Here is a 27,459-nt window from a genome sequence, read left to right on the forward strand (position 1 = left end):
TATTTCATCCACCACGGCCAGTAGAGAGGTTAAGGAATTAACTAAAAACAAAATGAGTTTAATATCAATGATTTTTTTTTTCACTTTATTTTCCCCTGAATATGTTGTATGAGCTTCTTTCCAAGCTATGATAACTAGATAATGTGCAAAAAATTCACATCACCTAGTTTCATACAAAAATAATGCACAACAATGAAGAATAAAAAGCATTTCAGTTTAATGTTGCTAATATTTCATTTCATCAGAGAGCTATCATTAGAAATACAATGCAAGAATATGAGCACACAGGCAACACAAAGTGGAACCCATCACATATAGAACCCTAACCCCTAGGAGAGTGTGTCCTCAATGGGTGTTTTCAGGCAGCAATAGTTGTTAGGCGGGAGGCCTTAAAATCTTTAATCCCCATATTTTGGGAAACTCCAAATAAATCCATATTCAAATTAGAGTATGTTATAAGCAACTGCTGCAGATCAAAGATAAAATAAAGAAAGAAAATTCAACTTGGTGTTAAAAGGTATAGCACTTATTTCTTCTCCTTTGATTCAATAGATTATATAAGGGGTCAAGACTTTCAGATCCAACTATCCACTGTTGTGGAAGCAAGTATTTTTTCCCCTTTGGATAGACTTGTTTTCCTAGTGTGCTCATAAAGGAAAACTTATATGAATTCTAAAGACTCCTACCTGAATCCTTGGGACAGTGAATAAGGACAGCTAGGTAGATGTGGGAGTTGAAAGCTTACAGCATTCTATTCCATTAAATTACAACATGCATTAAATTAAATCTTAACATACGCTGTGGAAAACATTGCAATAATAAGTCGTATAATGAAACCTATGGAGCATTCATGACTAAACATACACACGTAACCACAGTAAAAAATCTTATTCCTATGGTCACGTGTGTATGTTTAGTCATTGTAATAATAATTAATCTACAAGATGAGTTTAGCATGAACAATGAACAGCAAGATTACGTTTGTTCTACGTTTCCAATATTTCATCTCATATAGACATCATAATGCAAGAAATTAATAACTATTAATTATAGTTTTTATAAGCAATGACTGAATGACTGATGGGGGGAATGGGGAAGAACTATTACTATAAGAGTTGTGTGCATTAACAAACCAGCAAGGCTCAGAAATTATGAGAAATGTAAATTCATTTTAATATCATTGTGCTAGTCTCAAATACAGCCTTGAAGAGTCATTATTAAACTCTTTTTCATGAATGAAACAGCATTAGGGCCTTTAACCTCAGCCACAAATATATGGTTAGACCGAAACGAATTTCAACATTAGAGCTGACGGTTCATATTAAAATGAAGCATTTGCAACCAGCAACTGCTAACAGTCTCTAAACTATCTGTTGCCATCATAGATCTACTGAAGAATAGTTAATAATAGTATGGATGATGAGTAACATTACTCCTAAAAATCTGCCTTACCTAACCTAGGGGTTAAAAGATCAATTCCACGGATGTGTGTGGGGGGGGGGGGGAATGGCCTTCAGAATTAACATCAATGTTCAAACCATTTAATTCCTATCTCCTTAAATATATGTTTATTAAAAATTAATAATCAACTCTAGCTCATACTGAATGCTACTGATTTCTCCCTTCATACTTGGCTAGCCAAACAACTAACCAGTCCATATTCTTCCCTCCGCACACACAAGCCATATTTTTCCTCCTATGTTAAAAAGGAAACCATCCTAAATAGCACAGATGTCAACATATTTATCAACCTGGTTGGCCGAGTGGTTAGCATATCTGCTTTCCAACAGGTCACAAGTTCGAATTCCACTATGAGCATGGAATTCTGAATGTCTTGGATGGTAGGTGAATTTCATTGTCTGGTGTGAAATCATAGCCTTATTATTGGAAGCCTGAAGTGGCTTGAAAAAATTCCATGTATAGTCTCTTTCTGCTCTGTGTAAAAAATAACACAACATACAAGTACAGTGGTATCTCACTAATCTGAACCTTTTTAGTCCGAACCCTCCAGTAATCCGAACTGCTGTTTGAAAGAAAAAAAGTTTTAAAAAAGTTTTATTTATTACGTATTATTATTTTGTGTAGTATTATTTTTATTTAATAATTATGTTAACTATTATTTATTTTATTAATATTACAGTACAGTATTTTTTTCATACTGTCAATTGCACGGTTATACTGGAGGCCTATTTTGATTTATTGCATGTTTACATTTGCATTTTTATACTGTACAATACGTACTGTATTGTCGGCATGAATCACAAACATACACAAAAAGAGGAAATTCAGAACGTGCATAATTTGGTTAAAAATATAAATCCAGATGTTGATATTTCACAAACAGATGTTACAGAATGATTTACGGGTAGAACCGAAAGTGAATTAGAAATAAAATCAGATGCTGAAATTATAAATATGACGCTACTACAGAATGAATTAGAAGATGATGATGACCATGATGAACTCAAAGGAAAAAGTAAAACATGAAGAGGCAGCTGACAGTTTTAATATGTGTATAGAATGTGCTAAGCAGAATGATACGCCATTCCACAAAATTTTGTTGCTAATGCAGCTCCGAGAAGAAGCATTCGAAAAAAGTTTAGCTTCCAAGAAGCAAAAGAAAATCAGTGACTTTTTTTTATAAAGAAATAAAAAACTTTTTTTTTGTGTTGTGTACAAAAAAGTGATTTTTTTTAAGCAAATTAAGTTACATACTGAACTAATGAAATTGCATAGTTACGTACTGAACTATGCAATTTTATTAAATCAGAATCCTCAACAATACAGGTACATACAAATTAAATTTTTTACCAAAATAAACTTGTGTACCATTTTTTTGTTTTATATTACAGTACAGTAGCTTTTTTCTATCAGTTAATTTATTTATGGAATTAAATTGATGTACCAGCAGAATCCGATTATTTTTTCTTAAATGCTAGTGGTCTCTTGGGGAAAAATTCGTTAATCCAAACTTTTTGCTAATCCGAACAAGCATGGTTTTTATTAGTTCGGATTAATGAGACAGCACTATATATATATATATATATATATATATATATATATATAAGAATAAAAAAAAATTATCATGGTCAGTTGCAACATCACATCCATTTTTACAAATCCCTTTAAGGGCACCTTGGTACTTGCATCTCTCTACAGATTTGCTATCTGTTCTGGCCATTATGTGTGGTGGTTTGTATATTATCTTTCAGCAGCACCATATTTCACACCTTCGCTAACTTCTATAGGGAGCAAATGAAAATGTTGTTTTTAAAATAATTATTCTTAAGTGCACCATCTAGTTAAAATATAACATGTTTTAATACTTATTTAATATTTAATATTGCTGGCCTGGTTGGCCGAGCAGTTAGCGTATCCGTTCCCCAGCCAAAAGGCTGTGGGTTCGAATCCCAGCGTGGGCATAGATGTTTGTCATCATCTGTGGAAATGTTAGTGGTGGTGGAGGGAGGTAGATGGTGTTGGTGTAGTTGCGGTTGTAGTTGGTGGATTCAGTGGTGGAGAAAGAGAAATGTAGAGTAGGTGTCCTCCTTTGATGAGTCTATGGACTCCCTGGAGGAGTCACATAATATTAATTTAGCCACACAGCTCGGATTACACACATTCATCAACCACTCCAAAGAGTCAACATCCCAGAACATGCAGACAATCCATAGTACAGTTAACAATGATTAAGTGCCATAGTGCAGTTGGAAGAATGACAGTACGTTGCACCCTTCAATTGGAAAAAAGTCCAAGTTTGATTCTCATTGTGACAGTAACCTTAAAATGGTTTTTTTCAATTGAAGGCGAATTAGCTGATCTCATATGGAGGTAGCAGGGTTTTTTCCTCCTGGAAACTCGGGTTTTTCAACCCACATACAGACAAATCAGCCTTCAGAACACATGCAATTCATAGACAAAAAATACTGGTGGTGGGCAGTAGATGGCATTGGTGTAGATGATGATGTTAGTAGTGGTTTGGTGTAGTTGGCGAATTAAGTGGTAGACACGGAGAGTTATAGAGTAAGTGCCCTCCCTTGATGAGCCTTTGGATTCCTTGGAGGTGTCACAAAATAATAATCATTTGTCCCCATTTTGTAAAAATCTGAGTTCAAAATCAAGTCCTAATTTTATCAAGGTTTACTGCAGGGAATCTTTATGAACTATTTTCAAGCTTAAAAGTGATTTATCTGTCCCAGAGGTGGCAAGATTTTTCTTTTGATGCATATGTTTCATCTTGAAAAATAGGCAAATCAAAAGAAAAATTTAGAGACCTGAACTGCTTTAAATAAAAATAAGTGAATTTGATTTTTAGAGCAGCTTCTAAATTATCTGACCTTTAAGCTCACTAACATGCTGACCTTTAGCATATATTACTAATTGCATGCATAAAAGTTGCACGCCTTTTGTAAACAATTCATATTATAACAAAAAAAAATCAATTCACTATAGAAAAAGAGAATGGCAAGAGTCTGCACTTCAAGCTACTTTAATGATACTTCACTTTCCCACCTATATGCAGAAAACTACTGACAATCAGCAGATATATCCAAAATCCCTTCTCTCCCACCACACATGCCCAGCAATATATTGGAGAGAGAGAGAAAAAAAAGATACTATCCACTGATTTAGTTTACTAATTCTGTGGGTAGCATCAGTTTACTAAGTTTAGTGAGTGGAATGCTAGATGCATTCCACTCACTAAACATAGTCCTCTTCATTCAAGATATAAGCTAAAAGCTTGTTTGGGCATGCAAAGGACTATACTTTCATTCTCTTCCTCTAACTTCCTATATCTCCTTCCCTTTATATTTTATTACTTATTTTAATAGCCTTCCTTCTTTCATTAGCTGTAGGTGTCCTCCTTCCATATTTTATATATTCTATCCATTCTGGTGCATCCTTTAACTGCTCTAAAAAATCTCATTTCAGCTGCTTGTATTATATTTTCATCTTTTTTTTTCTGTATATTCAACTTTCTGAAACATGATATTGTTGATAATGACAATACTTTATAAAATTTTAATTGTGTTTCCTTCCATCTTTTGCCTTTTGTTGTCCATCTTATATACACAGTCTTGCCATAAATGCTGTTACAACTTCCACACACTCCCACGCTGCCCACATAAATGAGCAAGTCTGATTCTGTTAGTGCCACTGTATGCAGCAACATTCACGTGCCATCAGTAGAGAGTTGTCTAGCTGTAGGGGTTGACATGCAGTGGGGAGACTACTAACCTCAGACAACATGCAAAAAACATTCAGGATCAGTAGGATGCTTGTATATCAGACAATTAACCATTATAATGTAAAAGAAGACGTACATAACCATCAAAGAATAGGTCGACTATGCTGTGTTAAGATAAAACAGCTTATGAGGACTGTTAAGTCATGCCCCTGCTGTAATTTTGCAAGAATACAGAAAGTGATGTCGTGAGAGATGAGCGTTTTGCAGAGAACAATGCCACGTGTACTACTGATGACCTGGGGGTGAGAGCCTATCATCGTTCTACTGGAAACTTCCTAGCACTACAACTTACATGGCAGAGAGTGAAAAAAATCAAAAGGCACTTCTCTGGCAGTAGAACAACAGGTACAGAGATATTCTCTTCACAGATGAGAAGATTTTCACCACTGAAGAGCTGTTTAACTACCAAAATGACTGAGTATATGCCCCAGATGGCTGCACAGCACATACCATACCACAGCACCCAGGATTCAAAGATCACCTCATGTCAGTGATGGTTTGGTGGTGGGGGAGGGGTATCAAGGGGGATCCAAGTTGCATTTCCACAAGAAAAGGGTCAAAACCTCCACCAAAATGTATCAAGACACCGTGTTGGAACCCATGGACAAAACCTTGTTTAACAGTAGGCAGTGGACCTTCCAACAGGACTCAGCCCTTGTACACAAGGCAAGGACCACACAACAGTGGTTGGTTGGAGGTGAATGTGCTTGACCACATATCACCATCTGATTGGCCATCTGGAAGTCCTGATCTGAATCCACTAGGCTTCATATTATGGTTGGAGCTTGAGAGATTAGCCTGCAAGAAACAACATCCCAGTATAACCAGTCTGAAGGTGGATTTGGAGTACGCAGTGGCAGAGTTTTCATTAGCTGTTGTGTGTGTGTCACAATCGATACATGGCCTCATAGACTTCGAGGATGCATGAAGCCAAAAGAGGGATTTCGAATACTGAGTGCTGTTATATGTGGTTGATATGTGCTGAAAGCTGTAAATGATTTACTCACAGATTAAAGGTTCATGCACTCTTCAAGTTGTAACAGAATTTATGGCTAGACTAGGTAATACCACAGGCTGCTTGAAAGTAGTATAATTTATTACCTACATCATTATCTATATCAAATGTTATATCACATCCTAAACAATAAAAGTGTGCTACTTGTTTAAGAGTTTTCATTTCCAGTTACTGTTTCAGTTCATATAGGATATTTACCCCAGAATGCCATAGTTTTAGTTTTCTTTAAAGATATTGTAAATTGTACAAGTGTTCACTGGTTTAGCTGCTGTAAACGGTTAACAGATCTCTGAAGGTCCTCTTCTGATTTCTGTATAATTACATAACCATCTGCAAAAAAACACTGTTTACTGTTGGATGTTGATTGATGTTTATTCCTGGTTTTGCTACAGATTTCTACTTTATTAGGACGTGCGTGTATATAAGCATGTAGACTCTGCCGGTTCATGAGTATGCAACTGGTCTGAAATGCATCCTATCCATCACACATGCACATGAATGCATAAACGCACACAAAACATACTGAACTCTGCAACATACAATTAGAAATATTTTAAAATAACATCAGTTTCTTCTAGAACTACATAATGGTTGTCACATTTATCTTAACTGTTTTGTCTATTAATGTATGTATACACTTGAAAAAATCCTGTGCAATTAGGATGAAATGTATGTTTGTGTGTGTTAAAATTGTGTGTATATATATATATATATATATATATATATATATATATATATTTAAATTATATAAATGAGAAATTAATTTTTATTTTATTTTATTTATTTATTTTTGCATGCCTAATGCCATCTCTGACTAATTAAAATCACACATAATGATCATCCTTTTATTTTGTAGGCCAATCTGCATATACATTCTCATATAGCATTGGTTCTCAATCTGTGGTTTACAAATTCTAATGGTTCACAAAGATGTTGTTCTATTGAATTCACAAAATTCTGTAATGGCAGCTACTTAGATTTGCATTGGTATATTACTGTAAACTAAACAGCAAGCTTAATATTAATTTATGTAGTTCAGCTCAAAATTTATACAGGAAAACCTTGCTTAATGCAAATTCGATATGCGTGATAATCAGTTAGCACAATTGAGTGAAATGATACTATTTCCCACTTTAAGCGAGTGATTAATCAGTTAAGGCGATTTTTTTACGCTATGCGAAATTATTTGTTGCCAATCTGCAGTCGCCAGCTATTGCAAATTGCATGACCAGATGAAAAAGTCGAACATGATTCAAACATCTTTACTTAATTTTTTTGTAAAAAAAAAAGTAGCTCAATCAAATGTTTAGATATTAAATAAAAATTTAAGTAATTGATTTTTATTAACTTTGATTATTTTATCCTTTTATACTGCAATTTTTTTTTCCAAATTTGTGTTAATTGATGGATGAATTATAATTATTCTTATTATTTATTGTATTCGCTTAATGCAATTTCACTTAGTGCGCATTAATTTATGGATTAATTAATCACGTCAAGTGAGGTTTCCCTGTATTTAGCTTGATTCGAGTCATATATCCATATATAATAAAAACATGCATAATAGAATATTAGCAGATGGGAGGAGAAATGGGAACATAAATGTCGATATGTATTCCCCTATTGCACCATTCAATTGCAACCTAAACTCCAGAAACAATGCTAGTTGCCAGCAGCTGTGCTGCACCATTCAACTAAAAAAAAAACGCTGTAATACAAGTAAAATGAGAAGAATGAAAATTATCCTTCATATTCATCCAAGATAAAACCTCATATAATGCTGTTCAAAACACTGGCATGAAAAATGAACATTAAAAAGAGGAAATATAGTGGAGATTATATTAAATTTAATTTTTCGTGTCTTGAAAATGAGGACATTATTCATTCACACAAGGTGCCATTTGCAGAGAAGTGCTCTTCAATAGTAATCTGAAACCTTCCTTCATCTCATCACTTCAACACAAAACGTGAAACTCTGCAGAAAAGGTCAATTGATTTTTTTAAGAGGAAATTGCAGAAACTCAAAACATCTAATAGATTCATATATCACTCAAAAATCAAGACAGTGAAAAGCACTTGAGGGATACTTACTAAGTTATGAAATAGCAAAAGCTTAGGAAGTCCATACTATTACAGAAATTTTTTTTTTTCCCATGTGAAAAGTTTAGTTACAATTTAGCAAAGAAATTAGATGATACCCTTTGCACAGTGTCATACCAAATACATGAATGTCCTATAATGCTGAATCCATTTTTATAGAATGTGAAAGAAAAACAATATTTTATACTTTGCAATTAGATAAAACCACTGATGTTTCAATCTATCCATTATCTGCACATTACTTGAACAAAGGCAAAGTAGAAGAAAATATGCCATTTTGTCATCCTTTAACAAAGCATACAACTGGTGAGGACATTTTTAATTTAATTCACTTTTATTTTGAAGAAAACCAAAATGATTGGTCTTTGTGTTGTGAAATTTCTATAGATGGAACAGAATCAATAACTGGAAAATGGATATTGGTCTTATTACATCAAAAATATGTGCCCATGAGATATTAATCTCATAGACATACTGCAACCACAGACAAGTTAAAATGTCAAGAAGAATGCCTGAATAACTTAAACGTACTTGATGATGGTGATACAAAAATAGTTAACTTGACAAAATCAAGGTCAACAAATTCAAGACTTTTAACTTCTTTATGTAGTCTCCATATGTTTATTATTATTATTATTATTTGGTAGCCTCCATGGAGTCAACAGACTCATTGTGGAAGGCCCACTCAACCAGTAACATGCCTCTCATAATCAACTTTGAAGTTATTCACACTACCTGTACTCATGACGCACTCAGGCAATGCATTCCACTCACTAACAACTCTTCATATAAAAAATTCTACTCCTCACTCCGTTCTTCACCACATTCCTATACAACTTCCAGGGATGGCCCCTCATTCTTCCCATCTTAACATCCACTCTTTTTATAATTTTTCAGTATTAATCTGATAGAATTCCTTAACTAACTTGAAAGTCTATCGTATCTCCTCTATAACTCAATTTTGACTATGCCCTCTGGTAAAAAACCTGGGTTCAAATCCCATTTAAGATGCAAAGAACCTTTATCAGAGCTTTTCATTTGAAAGCAAGTTAGCCAGTCTCAATATTTCTCCCAGATACTGAGGTTTTTCATCCTGCTATACAAACAACCAGAAGAGAATCAATAAAGAGACTAAGGCTGCTAAGGAAATAAGGATTAACCACCATATTAATAAGGTTATTGGATAAGGTTATTGGATAAGGTTATTGGATAAGGTTATTGGATAAGGTTATTGGATAAGGTTATGGATAAGGTTATGGATAAGGATAGGATATTTAGGATGTGTGTATATGGATATTTTAAGGATAGTTTATGGATAAAGGATATATAATGATTAACCACGATCAAGAGCGGTAGCTTACAGACAGAGAGAGAGAGAGATGCCCTGAAAGAGAAAGTGGAATGTCTCAGGAATGAGTTCAGAAGTGTGAAAGAGATTAGTGTAACACCTCAGCAGCATTACGTCAAAAACGAGAGCATACCAACCAAGAGAGATGAGAAGCGTGATTGATGGTTAGGATAATGAGCAGAATACAAATGAAAAAATAAAAGTAGGGAGTACTGTAAATTTGAATCAATGTGAAGTTTTCAAAGATGGCATTAAATGGAGGATGAATGAGGAGTGCATCTATCTCTCTGCATAGCTTGCAGAGAGAGATAGATGCACTGAAAGAGGAAGTGGAATGTTGCAAAATGAATTGAGAGGCATGAAAGAAGAGATTAAGTGACTGGAAACGATGAATGCAAAGCAAATCAGAGTAGGAGTGAGAGAGAGTTATGGGAATGATAGAAGAGGAGACAATAGGAAAACTTGAACCAGGGATGGAAGATGCCAGGACAACAGGTAAGTAGGTTCAAAAGACCTGGGCATGAACAAAGAAAGTGTTAAAAGGGAGGGAGGGGGGAAGAGAGAGATGCAGGTGAGCAAAGACGAAACACAGTGGCAAGAGATGTGATGTATGGCGACTCAATCTGTAGTGTGTAAGACAGAATGCCTCAGGAGTGTTTACCTGAAAGAATAATAGAAAGTGTGGCTATGGCAATTAAGTGAGGTGGAAGGGTGGATGAAATGATTGTGATGGTGGGCACAAATGATTTCAGAGGTAGTATGAATCAGATGGCAAGAGATCTGATGTTTATGCTTGAGATTATACAGAAGAAGACAGAGAGAGAAGATAGTATGCGTGTGTGTGTGTGTGTGTGTGTGTGGAGGTGGGAGGGTGCTGCTCAGGTATAATAATTCAGAGCTTCAGAGAAGGGCATCAATAATGAATAGTATAATAGCCAGACTGGGTCAAAAGAGAGGCTTGGAATACGTGGATACTTGGAAGGCATTTGAAGACAGAAAGGAACTGTGTGTGAGAGACAGCTTGCATTTGAATGCAGAAGGATGTAGGCATCTGGAGAGAATGCTGTTCTCTAAATGAGTCGGTGATGAATGCAAGGAAACTAGAATTATCAGGATGGATGGTAGCAGGGGTGGCCTCTTGTGGGAATATGTGCTTGGGAGAAGGGGAAATACTTTGGGTAATACCGAATCCAGTGGAGTCTGGAAGGGATAATGATAAGTATAGAAACAGTAACAATGTCTTGATTTTTTTTATACTAATGCCAGAAGTATCCAGAATAAAGGAAATGAATGTGGTGCTGACAGCATCAGCCTGTCCAAAGATTATTGGGATCACTGAGATGTGGTTAACAGAAGATGATATACTAACAGGAATAGAAATACCAGGGAAGAACAATTTTTAGACAAGATAGAAAGGGAAAACACAATGATAGAGTACTGCTTATAATAAGTGATTACTTATGTCATCTCAAAGTGGAAGATTTGGATAGAAATGGCACTAATGGTTTTGAAAGCATATGGTGTGAAGTAGAGAAGAGCAGGACAGGATATTTGGTAGTTTTGCTATAAGCCAGGCAACATAGAGGGTAAAGAGCATAGGTGGTTGAGAAAGAATGACTGTTATAGGAGATTTTAACTACAGCAGTATAAATGGAGAAGACAAAACTGCATGTAATAATAAAAGAATGGAATTTCTGGAATTCTTGAGGGACAAATCTCTTACATGTAGTAGAAGATTCACGAGGTTCAAGAGTTTTGGATTTGGTCACAGCATCAGAAGATATGATTATAACTGAGATGGCATCTCTGTCACCAGTTGGTGAGAGTGACCATGTGGTTTTGACTTGGAAGTGAATAGACATGCAGTAGCATCAAAGAAAAAAGAATGGATGTGAAATTAAAAGGTAGGTGATTATAACAGTCTTAGATATCAACTTGGGGCAGTTCCATGGAGAGAGGAATTGGAAGGACAGGATATCATTAGTGCTTGGGAACTTATGAAGGAATATTTATTAGCAGCAATAGCAAGCTATATACTATGAGTGAAGAAGAGAACACAATTTGGTGTAATGTGGATGAAAACTGATATCAAACAGGAATTGTAGGTAAAAAAGAGGCATGAATAATATAAGACTCAGGCCAAGGGAGTGACTAGTATGGTGAGGAAGGCAAAACTGGAAAATGAAAAGAGACTGGCCTTCAGATCCAAAAATCCTAAGGAATTTTTTTAGTTATGTGATCAGTCAGAGGAGAAATGATTGTGGATGAATAACAATGTTGGATAAAAATGAGAATAGAGTGACTGATGCAAAGGACATAGTGGAGTTGTTCAATGAACCCATTATTGAGGTATTCATTCCTGGAGAAGTAGGTTTTAATACTAAAGGGATAGGGCAGGTTCGAGGTTTAGACATGCAGGTGTGTTTCAAATACCAAGAACTCTGGATGTCAATAAAGAAGTGACACTGGATGGGATTTTGCCATTGGTTGTGAAAGAATGCCAAACAACTCACAGCTTCCCTGACCTGGTTTCAGTGAAAATATGGCCAAGAGAAAGTTACCCAAGGAGTGAAAGGAGGGTAAGATAGTGCCATTACATAAGGATGGAGGCAGACGGGAAGTGTGAAACTATAGACCAGTTTTCATGGTTAAAAATTTAGGGAGACACAACGTGTTAAAATAATTACTTCACTTAATATTAGGAAAGTGACATTTGACGTTTCGATCTCTGTATTGAGTTATCATCAGAAAAATACATATGTAAGAAGCAAGCTACATGCTACTGCACTTGACAAAGGTTAACTGAATCTAAGCTGCTTATTAATCTTTTATCTAGCCTGACCTCTAGTGGGAAAATAAAAATAAATAAATAAAAATTAATAATAATAATATAAAATTATAAAATAAAGTAAAAAAATTAAATATAAAAATAATTTAAAAACAGAACTACATTAAACATTTCTAAAGACCTCTCGTATTGAGATTTCCTTCTGGGTTTGTTCCGGTTGCTATAAGGGTTGCAGATGGGTTCTTCACATTCTTGGAATGATTAGTCTGTCATTTTTGTTCAGGTTTGGATTGTGTTTTAGCATTTCACATGCTTCTTTAAATTTTCTCTCAAACCAGGTTTCGGTGCAGTGTAGGGACTTCATGCCTTTCTAGTCAATTCTATAGTATGTTTGGAGTGCGTGGTCTGATAGGCCTGTTTTTCCATAGTGGAGGTATTTAATGTGTCATTTGTATTCATCTTTTTCTGATTTTGATGGTGCATCTTGCTTGCCCTATGTAGGGTAGGTTACATGTACATTGGATTTTGTAAATCCCTAAGTGGGCGAGGTGTGGAAGAGGATCTTTCGAAGAACTAAGTAAATTTCTTAATTTTATCAGGGGTTTGAAGGTAGTCTTGAAACTGTATCTATGTAGTGTTCTGTCTATTTTTTCTGAAATACCTCTAAGATGTTGTATAGCTACTGTTGGATTGTGATAGAGTGGAAATTTATGAACTCCTATCTTATCACAATCTAACATGCATTTCCAAACAAAAAAGGGAGATAAATACAGTAAATTGCCTCTAAGTGTAAAATAAGTACTATGTGTGTGTATGTGTGTGTGTGTGTGTATGTGTGTGTGTGTGTGTGTGTGTGTGTGTGTGTGTGTGTGTGTATATCAAGCATAGTCTGGCATAAGAGGTTAAATAATTATGTATTTTGTGCCATTCGCGAATGAGGTTAAATTAATATTGAAAGTGTAAAACATTACCAGAGCATTATAAAATAACATGTATAAAAGAATTATAAATGTAAGCACAAATTCAACTGTTGGGGGGAGTGAAGTCCAAAGGTCACGGAGCCGTATGCGAGGGAGCGGCTCGCCCCAAGCAAACAACGTGATGTCAACGTACGTGCGATAGCAGGGGAGAGACTGGACACCGTGATGTACGAGCACGTGAGAGTTGGCTGGACATCGAAAAGGGCGAGAAACGCCGAGAAGAAAAGAGGGAAATATAAGGGTCATGCAGCCCTGAAACAAGGCTTTCTGTTCCTGGATCTCCTGTGTGTTCGTCTCTCGTGGTGGCGTAGGGTGGCAGTGCCTCCGTACCGGAGGATACCGATTAAGGCAGTTGTGGGTCTCGGCGGCCACATTCTCCGTGGAAAAAGCAAGTCCGGCTGTCCACAGAAGGCCAGTATCCTGTGGACCTATGATGCAATAAAGAACAAAAAAGGGAAGATAAGTAGACTTTGTGTTTCACTGAATATAAATGAAAGATTTGTACCACGTTGATATGTATAGAAAAGGGACATTACTGATACAGAATAAGATTGTATTGCTATCACTTTAGAAAGCTATTGAATTTAACCTTACTGTCTGTCGCTGTGTTAAAGTTCGCTTTTATATTGAATGAAGTTACGGATATGTTTAGAGTAAAGAATTGATAAATTATAAAGAGATTGTGAAAGATATGAATGTTATCTTGTGTAGTCTGACAGAACTATGGAGTTTTAGAATGACTGTGATAATATTACATGACTAATGCATTAGAGAGTGTTAATATAATTCTTACTTTAGAAGGCTACTGCATAATATGTTATAAGTATATTAGTAGTATTTGAATATTTTTTACTTTATCTGGAACTTCCTTAAGATGGGAATTTAAACTAATGTTATTAAGTGTACCAACTTTTGAGATATAATAAACCTTGCTTTTGATTCTAACAAAGACTTTCTGTGATTTCTGGAATCCGATGCACCTCTTATAAAATATTACGAACCTATGCAGGATATTAGGAAAGGGTAAATTTTGGCCACGTCTGCAGAGTTGATAGGTATCATAAAGTACTGTCCTGAGATTACCTCTTGGTTGTTAATATTAATAATCTAATAGTGCTAAGTGGTGCAGCGAAACAAATAAATTTCTTGGCATTTTACGAGAGGTAAATCTCAGACACTCTGATACTGCCTCGATCTCGAGGAAATTCCATTGTCCCTCAGAGGTACCATGTGTTACCTGATTGAGCGTATAATGAAGATATAGCACAAAGGTTGAAAATAGTTGTAATAAGAAAAAGGCGACACAACAGTACGAGGTGAAATAGTCAATCCTTAGTTTTGTAATTCAATTCGCTGGTTAATAAATACTCAAACCGTTGACTGGGTTAAGCATGATGCCAGAGACAAGAATCCAACCCTTGACCTTGGAAAGGAAATGCTTTTATTTAAGAAATTGTCGAAAGTTTGTCGAAAATATTTACTTTTTGGGCACACGAGTCAGGCTACATTTCTTTTTTTTTTAACTAACCTAAGCCTCAAGATAAAATAATCTTTTTTGTTTTCAGTGGTAATTTTATGGAGGATCTTGTGAAGTGTTTTTTCATTATAGCCATTTTTTACAAATATATGGTTAATGATTTTGAATTCCTGGTTTAGAGCTTGTTCATTTGAGCAAATAGTGCTCTGTGTTTGAGGGTGCTTATGACTCCTAGTGTTTGTGTTGGATGGTGGTATGAATTTTTGTGTATGTACTGGCTCGTGTGTGTGTGTGTAGGTTTGTGGTAGACCGAGACTGGAAGACGTGTGACAAGAATTTCGAGAAAAAAAAGAGTTTTTCCAAAAATCCTCTTCCACACATGGCCCACCTAGGGGTTTACAAAATCTAATGTACATGTAACCTACCCTACACAGGGGAAACAGGACACATCATCCCAATCAGAAAAAGGAGAACACAAATGACACATTAAATAACTCCACTATGGAAAAACAGGCCTATCAGACCACACACTCCAAACATACTATAGAATTGACTGGAAAGGCACCAAGTCCCTACACTGCACCAAATCCTGGTTTGAGATAAAATTTAAAGAAGCATGTGAAATGCTAAAACACAATCCAAACCTGAACAAAAATGACAGACTGATCATTCCAAGAATGTGAAGGACCCATCTGCAACCCTTATAGCAACAGGAACAAGCCCAGAAGGAAATCTCAATACGAGAAGACTTTAGAAATGTTTAATACAGTTCTGTTTTTAAATTATTTTTATATTTAATTTTTTTAAACTTTATTTTATTTTAATTTTTATTATTATTATTTTTTAATATTATTACCGTATATTATCGTGTATAATGTGATACACGTATAATGCGAACTAGAAATTTTGTTTGAAAACTAGCCCTAAAATGGCATGTCCATGTATAATGCGATCTGTTAATCTTGTTCCATAACATTATAAATAATACAATACGAATTAACAAAAGAAATATTTTAAAACAAAATGTCAAACTCCTTTAAATTCTTCTTCATTTTTGAGTCAAACATTTCATTTATAAGTTCATCTGTAGGGATTGCATCATCAGTGTAGCAGTTGTCGTCATCGTCTTCATGCTTTCCAATTTGTTGCGAGTCATCCTCGCTTTCGTATATGACGTAATCTTCGGAGCCATCCACTGAATTACTTATTCCACATTTAAGAAACGAGCGTTGAATCATTTCAGATGGTATCGAATCCCATGCTTCTTTAACCCAGCTGGCGATTATGGTGATCTCAGGTTTCTGAAAATTCCCACCCTTTGTCATCTTCAACAAACCAGATGACATCCATTCTCTCCATTTTTCACGTAAGTTATCTTTAAATGGCTTATTCAAGCTAACATCAAGCGGCTGCAAAATGGAAGTTAGACCACCCGGGTATGGCTGCTAGGTCTGTATGTAGCTCACGTGCTTTCTCTTTGCTTGCCTCTGTTAAATGCGCCTGGAACATATCCCAGACTAGCATGCTTTGTTGACGTAACAAGCTACCTGGACGTATGTTCCATACTTGATCCAGCCACAACTGCACACCTTCTTCATCCATCCAACCTTTCTGATTGGCGCGAACAATTACACCTGGTGGAAATTTCATATACTTCGGAATTTTCTTCCTTTTAAATACCACTGTTGGCTTTAATTTGGTTCCGTCTGCCATGCATGCTAGAACAACGGTAAAATGCGTTTTTTCACATCCTGTTGTTTTTATGAAGACACCCTTTTCACCAACTGAGTTTACTGTTCGATTCCCAGGCATATCAAAGTACATGGGCGTCTCATCCATATTGCCAATTTGGGAAAGTTCATATCCGTGACACTTCCATAATTTTATGATAAATTTATGGAAGGACTGCACTTTTTCTTCAAGCTGCTCTGGTAACTTCTGCAGAATTTTTGTTCAGTGTCGCAATGTTAATGCTTTGTGTTCCATAACTCTGTTGCACCACCCAGGCAAAGCAAGAAAAGATGAAATACCTGGTGTGTCCTTGAATTTACCATTCTTGAGTTGTAGAGCTCGAAAACGAATTGCATTTCTTGTTGCGTCAAAATCCATTCATTAACTCTTCTTCGAGTTCTGGAAAGGATGCTACATCTCCACAACAGGCACGTTTCGTTTTGGGAATTTTTTCAAGACTGTCTTTTTGCTTACACCAAAGTTTAATATTACTCTCTGCTACACCAAATTCTCTCATAGCAACACTGTTATTATGTTCTTCTGCAAACTGCACGACACGCAATTTAAATCCTGCTTCAAAAGATGAACGTTTACGTTTCTGTGGGCTCATTTTCAGGCTAGGTTTGTTTAATGAATAATATTTAAAATTAACTGTGGTTAAACCGATATACCTAACTGTGCCCTATCTATCTCACTGTGCTCTATCATTCGGCGACGGAGAGCACATCGTATCTGCGCATAATGCCCGTAATGCAAGTAGCTTTATGCGCAGATACGATGCGCGCTCGGTCGCCGAATGTGAGTAGATTTGGTTGCATAGGCATTAGGTAGTATATACTGTGTGTGTGTGCAAGTCTAATTAAGATGTTATATTTTTTTAGGATCCACATATAATGCAAACCCCCCAACTTTAAGTAGTATTTTTTACCAAAAATTTTTTGCATTATATGCGATAATATGTGGTAATTTTTATTTTTTTATTTTTTTTTATTTTCCCACTAGAGGTCAGGCTAGATAAAAGATTAATAAGCAGCTTAGATTCATTTTATCTTTGTCAAGTGCAGTAGTATGTAGCTTGCTTCTTATACATATGTATCATTCTGATGATGACCTCAATACAGAGGTCAAAACTTCAAATGTTACTTTCCTAATATTAAGTAAAGTAATTATTTTAACACGTTTGTTCTGTCTCCTTAAATTCTTAACCATGAATGCTGACCACCACATAACCTTAAAAGAAAGTATAGACCAGTTTGTGTTTCATCAGTAGTTGTTAAGATCTTGGAGAGATTAGTGAGGAATCATTTACAGCATAGGTGGCCAACAGCAGGTCTGTGGGACACATGCCACCCGTAACATGATTTTGTGCGGCTTGCGCCAGGATAAAAACTATATTAAATTATATGTATTATCAATTTAACTATTAGTTTCGACTGCAGATTTTCTGATTGATATACTAGTTATATTCATTTGCTACTTTGTGATGATTGCAAATAGGCCTTGGCCTTCCCTACTAATTTGCTGCGTATTAGTAGAATTAGCTGGAAATCACTCCAGCGGTTAATCTTTCTTAGATTTTCAATATACTCAAAGAAAGATACCACATCATCAGTGTCTTCCCCAGAAAATTGTGGGAATACTTGTGCAGGGTTTATGGATCTAAACATTTCTTCGTTGTCCATATTGGAACTTGTAGGCAGAGACATGTTGGTATTTTGGCTCACAATAAGATGTTACTGAAATATTCTAATACACTAATTTTCTCACTAGTCTTACGCCTGCCTGATATGAATTCAAAGACCAACTCACTGTGATTGATCTATTTACTAGCTTTTGTTTTCAGGATCAAATCACATCCTGTCGACTGACTGTGCCATTTGTTACGTCGCTTTTTCGTTTATTGGGTTTTATATGCTGTTTATTCTTACTACTTCCTTGTTAAACTTATCTCTTATTCCCGTATATAATCTTCAATTATAAGACATACTACACTCATTCCATTCTTTCTTTAAATCTCCCCCTTTTTAATTAGCAGTCCTATTGGCCTCTCTATAGTTTAACCTTGTGTGGGTTACTTAGTGTTTAGGGCTTTGTCCTTGTGTGGGACGTGACCATTTACACATCATTCTGAAAGAGTCCACCCGATGAGCATTGACAAAATTATATTATAACTGCGCCAACCAATACAGAGGATAGATGGGACTCTTACCCAGGATGGCTCTCTCAGAATGGTACACAATGATTAAACTACAATAAAACTTATGTTCAGTACACTAAATTCTTGCATGCAGTCATAGCTCGCTTTGTTTAATCATACACGTGGGCTCTTCCCGCTAAGTTCGTCAATATTTTTATGAGCGGCTGTTTGAATTCATATATTAACAACAGGTCAGGCAGATGCTAAGAAACATGTTTAATAAAATAGAGAAATCATACAAGCAAGCATTATTACTAATTATTCTGAATTATACTCAAGTAAGATCCTTGGTTCAATACTAATATAAATAAACTTGTATAGACCACCAGTATAAGTATCTTAACATTATCTCATTAATATCTAATACACCTTTTTCATTCACGTGGTCATCGGTTATATCATTCTATACATTTACTATTAATTCCTGCAGAATAAACATGGCCTTGTTAGGTAGATAATTCTCAAACAAATGGGCCTGGGCCAAGTTGTAGATAGTTCTTAAAGTTCCATAAAATTAGTCCACTTCACAAAATTTCTTAGGGAAACACACACACTTTCTTAACTGGAAATCACAATACTAAAGTCTACTTTACCGTCTCTGTATTGATGCTATGTCTTTCTTCTTGCCTTGTCTGGTCATTAAGGCTTCTTCACTTTGTCTTCCATCTGATCACCTTTGATCAACTATACGATCAGAACCTTGGCAGGAAAGGGGATATGGCTTGGGAGCATAGCCAGAACGAACGGCATCTGCCTGGTTCCTCCGTTGCACGACATCACACAGCTATCCTAGTCTTAGGAGGTAGCTAGGCCGTTCTCAAACGCTGCGACAGATGAACCAATGCCTTCCACGGCCAGCCAGGAACATCTCCGTCGGAGTGGACTGGACCCTACATCCGAGAGAGGTCAGGAAACAGGAACCCCAAAAAAAGCCTCGAATGGAGTTTGCTTGCCCTTTTTGTTTTCGTTCTCTTCTCAGTGTTTCTCGGTTATTGCGACACCTGGCAATGCGATCACTTGGGTTTACGTTATATTTGCTACTTTATAATACATGAAATGGGGTTCTTAAATAGAATTAACAGCTTTAATTAATTTTTATATCTGACCCACATGCATTACAGGTTAGGTCTTACAAACATTTTTACACATTTTTGTACAATTTCTCACTCTTAATTTTGATTTATATACATAAACTTATCTTCCTAATCTATTGCCAACATGCCACATTCTCTGCCTATGTTTAAATAAAGTTGTGTCCTGAATAATTCATGTTAAAACTTTTTCTTAGTTTATTCAGGACACAACACCGCAGACAAGGTTTAAAATTGCCGAAAGGAAGAATTCTAATTGTCGGAGAAAAGTTTCCAGGCCAGAGAGGGATCCAGTTAACAGCAGTTCTAGTTGTTGAAACGGCAAAAAAGAAGGCAGTCGTCCAGGCATTTTTGGCGAGCCCAAGCAGAGGAGAAAAGGCAAGGCAAATTGCCTGAAGCACCTTCGATCGTAAGTTTTTCTTTTCGCCGAGGGAGAGTAACCTTTTGCAGGAGCTGAATGAGCTCACAGCCCACTACGTTCCCTGAATTTCCTGAAGAAGATCTGAGACTAAAGAATTACCATAGAACTTTTAGTGAAAGACTTTTGACTGAATGTGAGTGAATGAATGAATGAATGTATCTCACAGAGCCTTTGTAAGTTCAAAACGTTTATGTAATTCCTGTTATAGTTGATACAAGAAAGACTTTTAAGAGATATGTTTAATAGTGTTAAGAAATGTTCATAAGAGAATCAATTGGCATGTTAGAGGTTGATATCAAACTTGTAAAGATAACACAGATTTAGGTAACCTCTTTACGAGTAAGCTTAGAGATTAATAAGTAAAAATTTGTAAACTGAGAGTAGGTAACCTTATGTGTTAAAGAAGGTATTTAATGTTGAAGAAAGAAGGGTCTAATTTTTGCTAAAGAGTTTTTATAGATAGATAGAGAAAGCAATCTCCCTAACATTAAAATTGTGTATATTTCATAGCAATGTAAATAATTGTCATTTGACTTTCTTGTTAAAAGTGCTGCCTGTTTGTTTATTTACAACTGCACTGTTTCTAAAATAAATCAGACTTGTTGAGCGGGAATCTAAGTGAGTTGGCCAAAGAGTGAAATTAAGAAAAAGAATAGACCACGGCTGTTCGTGAGTTTTAATGTAAGAATTTGTGTTAGAGAAAGAGAGAGAGAAATCTCTCTCTGCCATATATTTGAGTTCTTTTTGTTAATCAAAGATATTAGCGGCGCAGTCTCATTTTAAATAAATTTTCTAATATCTTAGGCATAAGACTCGTAATGCGAAAGGTAGATAAGCACAGCACGTAATAAGATAAACAAGAGAGATTCTGAGAGAGAGAAAGCGCGCATAGCAAATTAGAATAACAGAGAATAAAGTATACAGTAAAAGACACAAGTAATTAATAGAAATTACAAGTATACAAAGTCAAATAATAATAAAAGTTTACAATGTCACAGTAATTACTGGATAGCAAAAGTAGACGTATAACAAAAGCACATTATATGCGTTTCGTTTAATTTGAGGATTCAAATTAAACGAAAACGCTACATGCAAAATATGATGAAGATTTTCTCAAAAATTCTGAAATACGTAAATCAAAAATTATAAATTTAAAGACAGGACTTTCTAGACAACAAAATATGATTTCAAAAGTAATAAATAAACCAATATCAGTCACTATTGCATCTTTGAAAGTGTGTCATTTATTAGCAAAAGCAAAAAATACTTTTACTGATGGAGAGTTAATAAAAGAATCGTTTCTTGCAGCAGCAGAATCTTTATTTTCTGATTTTAAAAATAAAAATGAAATCATTTCAAATATTAAAGATTTACAACTTTCCAGAACAACAGTTATGAGAAGAGTTGAAATTTTAAGTGCTGATTTGAATACTCAGTTAATGTCAGACATTCACCAGTGTGTTGCGTTTTCATTACAATTTGATGAATCAAATGACTTCACTGATATTGCTCAGTTCATTGTATTTATTCGCATGGTATTTTAAGATTATTCAAGTAAAGAAGAACTTTTGAAAATTATACCATTATTGGGAAGCACTACAGAAGAAGACATTTTTTCAGCATTTGATGAATTTGTGAAACAACACAACTTCCGCTTTTTAAACTTGTGTCTATTACTACTGATGGTGCTCCTGCAATGATAAGTAATAAATCAGGCTTGATTTCATTATGTAAAAACGATGACAAATATCCAGATTTTTTAACGTACCACTGTATTATTCACCAACAAGTACTGTGTAGTAAAAGATTAAACACAAAAGATGTTTTGGATATTACATTTAAAATTGTAAATTCTGTTCGAGGAAAAGCCCTGCAACGGCGGTTATTTAAATTACAGGCAGATGATGATAAGGAACTTCTGTTGTACAATAATGTTCTCTGGCTCAGCAGAAGTCAATTTTTAGAAAGATTTCTTGTATTAATTAACGATATAAAAAATTTTCTTGATGAAAAAGGAGATATTTATCCACAATTGAGTGATAAAAGATGGTTGTTACACTTATCATTCTTAGTAGATTTCTGTACAAAATTAAGCAATTTAAATTTAAAGTTACAAGGTAGAGATAAAAATTTAATTGACATGTTAAGTTCAATAAAAACTTTCCAACAATACTTACTTTTATTAAAGAAAAACATAAATGACCGCGAATTTAGACATCTCCCATATTTATTAAAATTTTTTGAACAAAATCAAGAAATGCTTCGCTATGTTTTAAAAGAATTTATTCGTGAAATAGAATTAGTTGAGGAAGAAATAAATTCAAGATTTAAAGATTTTAATAAAACTGAAATGATTGTATCTTTTTATCAATAATCCATTTCAAGAAAACTTGAACATCACAGAAATTTCAAATAAAATTAGTGGGATGTTTGATATAAACCAAGCTGAAGTCGAACTTCAGATAATAAACATTATGAATAGTTTACATTTAAAATCAATAAACAATGAAGTCATTTGGAAGTATGCACATGAAAAATTCCCAATATTAACTAATATTGCACAAAAAAATCTGTAGTGTTTCGGATCGACAAACTTGTCAGAATCCGCTTTTTCAAATATGAACATCATAAAAAATCAATTAAGAAACCAAATTACAAATGATCATTTGGATGATTGTCTGCGATTGGCCACTTCTTCATATCAACTTGACTATGAAAATATTGTGAGGTCCAAAATTGTTCAATTAATCAATCTATTGTTTTTTCTAACTTTGGTTTTCCAAAATAGAGAAATAAATATTTTATCCCAATATATTTGTTTTATTTTGTTGCATTAAAATAATTAAAAGTGATAAATAATTTTTTAAATAAACAAATAAAGTTTTTTGTTGTGTATTTTTTTTAGTTGTTTATTTGTGCATAATCAGATATCAGGTGGGAGGAACGTGATCTATATAAGAGAGTAGATCACCGAATAACTTTTTATAGAAAAGTAGCTCACGTAGTAAAAAAGGTTGAACACCACTGTTATATAACATCAAGTTAAATAAATAAATTTTCCATACGTTTTTTTTTCATTCTCAAAGACTATTGTTACCTACATACTTGATAATATTTTCATATTAGACAATAACTCTGTTTCTATTTTACAGTGGTTCCCACTGTAAAATAGAAACATCCCACTGCATTTCATTCCATCTTCCCCATCCAATAGCATACTGCCTCCTATCACTAGAAGATTCTGTTCACAAGCTGCATAAATATTATTAAAAATTAAAACTCCCTCTCCATACCACCTATCTTCTAACCCTTCCCATACTACAAGACTTCCTTAAATATTTAAACTGAATATGCCTCATCATCCAGTAACTGATAACATCAGCTCTACCAATAAACTGCCTTTGCAAAGTCCAGCATGGTACAGCCATTTCCCTTATCTAATTCTACCATATTATGAAGGCAGCACCCCCTTTTTATAAAGCCATGCTGCCCAATAGAGTACAATTCCTGAATTTTACCGTTAACCAACTTTTAAACTTGAACCACCACTCCTGAGATACCAAATGAGTTGCAATTTTCTACCTCTGTCTTAAGGCTAGTTTTATGTAATGGAATGATCTTGTCCTCTTTACTCCCTTGGAACCTCACCAGAGTTGACACTAAGAAAAACCAGAGACCAAGAACCGGGAAAATTTAATAACAGAGAGAATAGAAATATCATCAGTATTTATTCAGTCCTCCCCAACCAATAAAAAATAAAATAAATAAAAATAAACACAAACCTATCATTTATGAACCCTGTTCTAGTTCCTTTGATTTGAATTCAAGCTTTCCTCCAAGAGATAATTTCTTTTGCCAGAACTTATTAATGCAACCGTGAGGACAAACGTAACATTTCCCTTAAATCGAAACAACCAGAGTCCAAATCCTAACATACGAATCCTTATACAGCCATTTCAAATACTGATGGAAATGAACTTCAGGAAACTGATGAGGCCAGGGACTTGGGTGAGAAGGACGGGGAGATGAAGTTTAGAGGGCATATTGCAAAGGTAACTAAAACAGCACATCAGATTATGTGGTTGTTGAAGAATACTCTAACAAACAGGGATAGAGAGGGAATAGTTCCCCTATATAAGGCTTTAATAAACTTGGAGCACATTAGTCCACATCTGGACTAATGTGCTCAAATATGGACTCACAGATTCTGTGGTGATCGAGTTGTGGAGAGAATCCAGATGCAAGTGACAAAGATTGCAGCAGGTCTATGGAATGCTCCCTATAAGAATAGACTGACAGTCTGTAGGCTGTCAAAGCTGATTGCCAAAAGAGTGGAGACATGATAGATACATTTAAATTAAAGGATTTTATAGGATTGGCACTGTAGACATTTTTTCAGTACATGGCGAGTAGGAAGAGAACAAGGGATCACAAGTGGAAGTTGTATAACAGTGTGGTTAACAAGGTGTGTTAGGACTAGCTTTTTGCTTGGATGGTGGCGAATGGGTGGAAGAGGTTGCCAGAGAATGATTGTGGAAGCTTCATCAGTGGATGAGTTTAAGGCAAAGTATGATAGGTATTACGTGAATGATGGCTAGTGTGTGTGAATAAATGGATATCCCATGATGAGTGTTCTAACTCTAGGTATCTCACCTGTATAATAATAATATGCCAAAACTGTGGTTTTGTAAAGGGTAAATCTCACTTCAGCAATCAGATCGCTTTCAATAATACAGTGAAAGAAGAGGTGGATGAGGAAAATGGATATACTGTAATTCTGGATTCTCTCAAGGCACATTACAGGATGTCACATGTGAGGTTGTTATACTAACAGGTATGCAAAACAGACTTGTAGCATCGTCAGGAGAATGACTTACCAGAAAATGAAGTATGGTAATGACAATGATATATGGAATTTAATAGTGCAAGGGCAGAAAAGGTCATACTGCACCATATCAAAGGTTATAGCAGTACACAAGGTAAGACAATCACAAACATCCATGCCCACAGCAGAATTCGAACCAGCAAATCACTCAGCCTACCAGGCTAGCATGAAGCATGGAAATGCTGGGTCTGAGAGGAAAGTGACAAGTGGTGTATCCTAGGGCAGGAGCATAACCAGTTTTAGTGCACTTGGAAAATTTGTTACATCCCTTTTCTTTTTTTTCTTTTTTTTTTTAATGTGACAATTTCAATAATTGGTAAAATATCTTGTCACTGGTGCCTCTCTAGGATTAGTGCCCTTGGCAACTGCTCCAAATCTCCTTAGGAGATTATCATGCCAAAGAGCATGCTTTACATTTTACATATTAATCTGACACCCACATTCATGTGCCCAAAGTACCAAGATATTAAAAAAATCTTGTAGCAGTAAAAGCATATCAGAGCCTGTCTGACATAATTTAGCATTACCTATAAACAAATGAACACCTCTCCAACCTTGGAAATTTCAAGAAAACTTGAACATCACAGAAATTTCAAATCATCAAAATTTTATATCATCAAAATAGAAATTAACAGTGGCTGCAGAATAGAATCCCATAATAAACTGCTTATCATCTTTCTCTTTGAGACTATGCATGCCATTACCCAACTGCTGGTCTCTACAAGTCAACCATTCCAGTATCTAGACTACCAAATACCTTAATCCCCCCCAACTACTGTATGTCATGCAGAATTCAATAAACATTAGGAATTTTGTAAGGTCACTGTATAAGAACCTCTGTCTAATACAGTCACTCATGCTACACTCTGGAATGAGATCCCCCCCCTTTCTATTAACTCAATTCTATAGTCTGCACCCCTATGCAGTGACATAATTTTTCATTCATTCCACTTTTCAGGGACTGTCCCTGTGCCAGCCCTATCTGTTAAATTCTTATTTTTTCTGGCCAGTTCATTTATAGATGAGACTAGCTAATGTATCTTCAACTGGAAAACCTTATGAGAGTTAAGACATAAGTGGGATATAAAATGTAGGTCCTAACCACAGGGCACATTTTTTGATTATGCTATAAATGCAAAAAGAAAAGACCAAGAGTACTGAACTGAAAAAGTATTTAGAATATCAAGAACTCTTGATGCTAATACACAGGAAGAGATGAAATTTCAAAATGTGTTTCATGAGAATTTGATGAGAGAAATCTCAACTTGGTTGTACAATCAGAGCAATGAAAAACTTTGAAATATATATATATATATATATATATATATAAAGTAAATTTAAAAATTAAAAAACAAGTTAGTCAGGACTATGATTTAAAAAAAAAAAATGAGCACATTTCAACAATTGTTATTATTACAATTTTATAAGAGAGAATTCCATCATACTGTACCATCATTTGAGTTATGGCTTAAACCAATAAGAATACAATTTGGTCAGCTAAATCCCAAATTGCCAGCCCATTCTCATTCATTCAGTATCCTAGTAGATACCCAACTGTGTGCACCACAAGAAGGTGAGGACTGGACATCAGGTCAAAAGCTCTGGTCGGTTCTCTGCATCCCAAAAGGCTAGGTGGGGGTCTCTTCCCAGTTATCCAACCTTTACCCTTAAGCACCCCAACAGAATTAGCAAAGCTGGTATGGTAGGAAGTCAAATGAATAAATTTATATAGAATAAGAGAGAGAGAGAGCAGTCAAAACACTAAACTAGCTATATACAAGACAGTGTTCAAAGCAACTTTAAGTTACTGATCCGAGAACTGGGTTAGAAATAAAACTCTTGATCAAAGACTGGAGACCACAGATATGAGAGTCCTGAGAAAGATTAGGGAACTGAACAGGTGGCATCAATGGCAGTATCCTATTAAAAATGAGGATATTAGGAAAGAACTTGACATTATTAGCATTCAGGAATGTGTTAGCAGAACTAATCTCAGGTGGTATCGCCACTCAAACAGAATGGGATAGGAAAGATTAGCTAAACAAGTGTTCTTTGCCAGGATGGTGGGAAAAAGACCCAGAAGACCAAGATGTAGATGGACTAATACAGTAAAAAGTGCCTCAGAAGACAGAAATATAAGATCTGATAATATTGGAATGTTGACAGATAGCAGGCTAA

The 27,459-nt window shown here is 35.2% G+C and overlaps 1 protein-coding gene across 1 annotated transcript in view; it reads right to left on the reverse strand.

Moving 5' to 3' along the window:
- Positions 1 to 27,459, reverse strand: part of LOC150092564 (adapter molecule Crk-like) — a 129,596-nt gene that overhangs the window by 100,746 nt on the left and 1,391 nt on the right. The gene's annotated exons all lie outside the window — the stretch shown is intronic.

This window comes from Typopeltis vanoorti, chromosome 25 (genome assembly GCF_054136105.1).
Source record: "Typopeltis vanoorti isolate ZY-2024b chromosome 25, IOZ_Tvanoo_1.0, whole genome shotgun sequence".
NCBI lineage: Eukaryota > Metazoa > Arthropoda > Arachnida > Uropygi > Thelyphonidae > Typopeltis > Typopeltis vanoorti.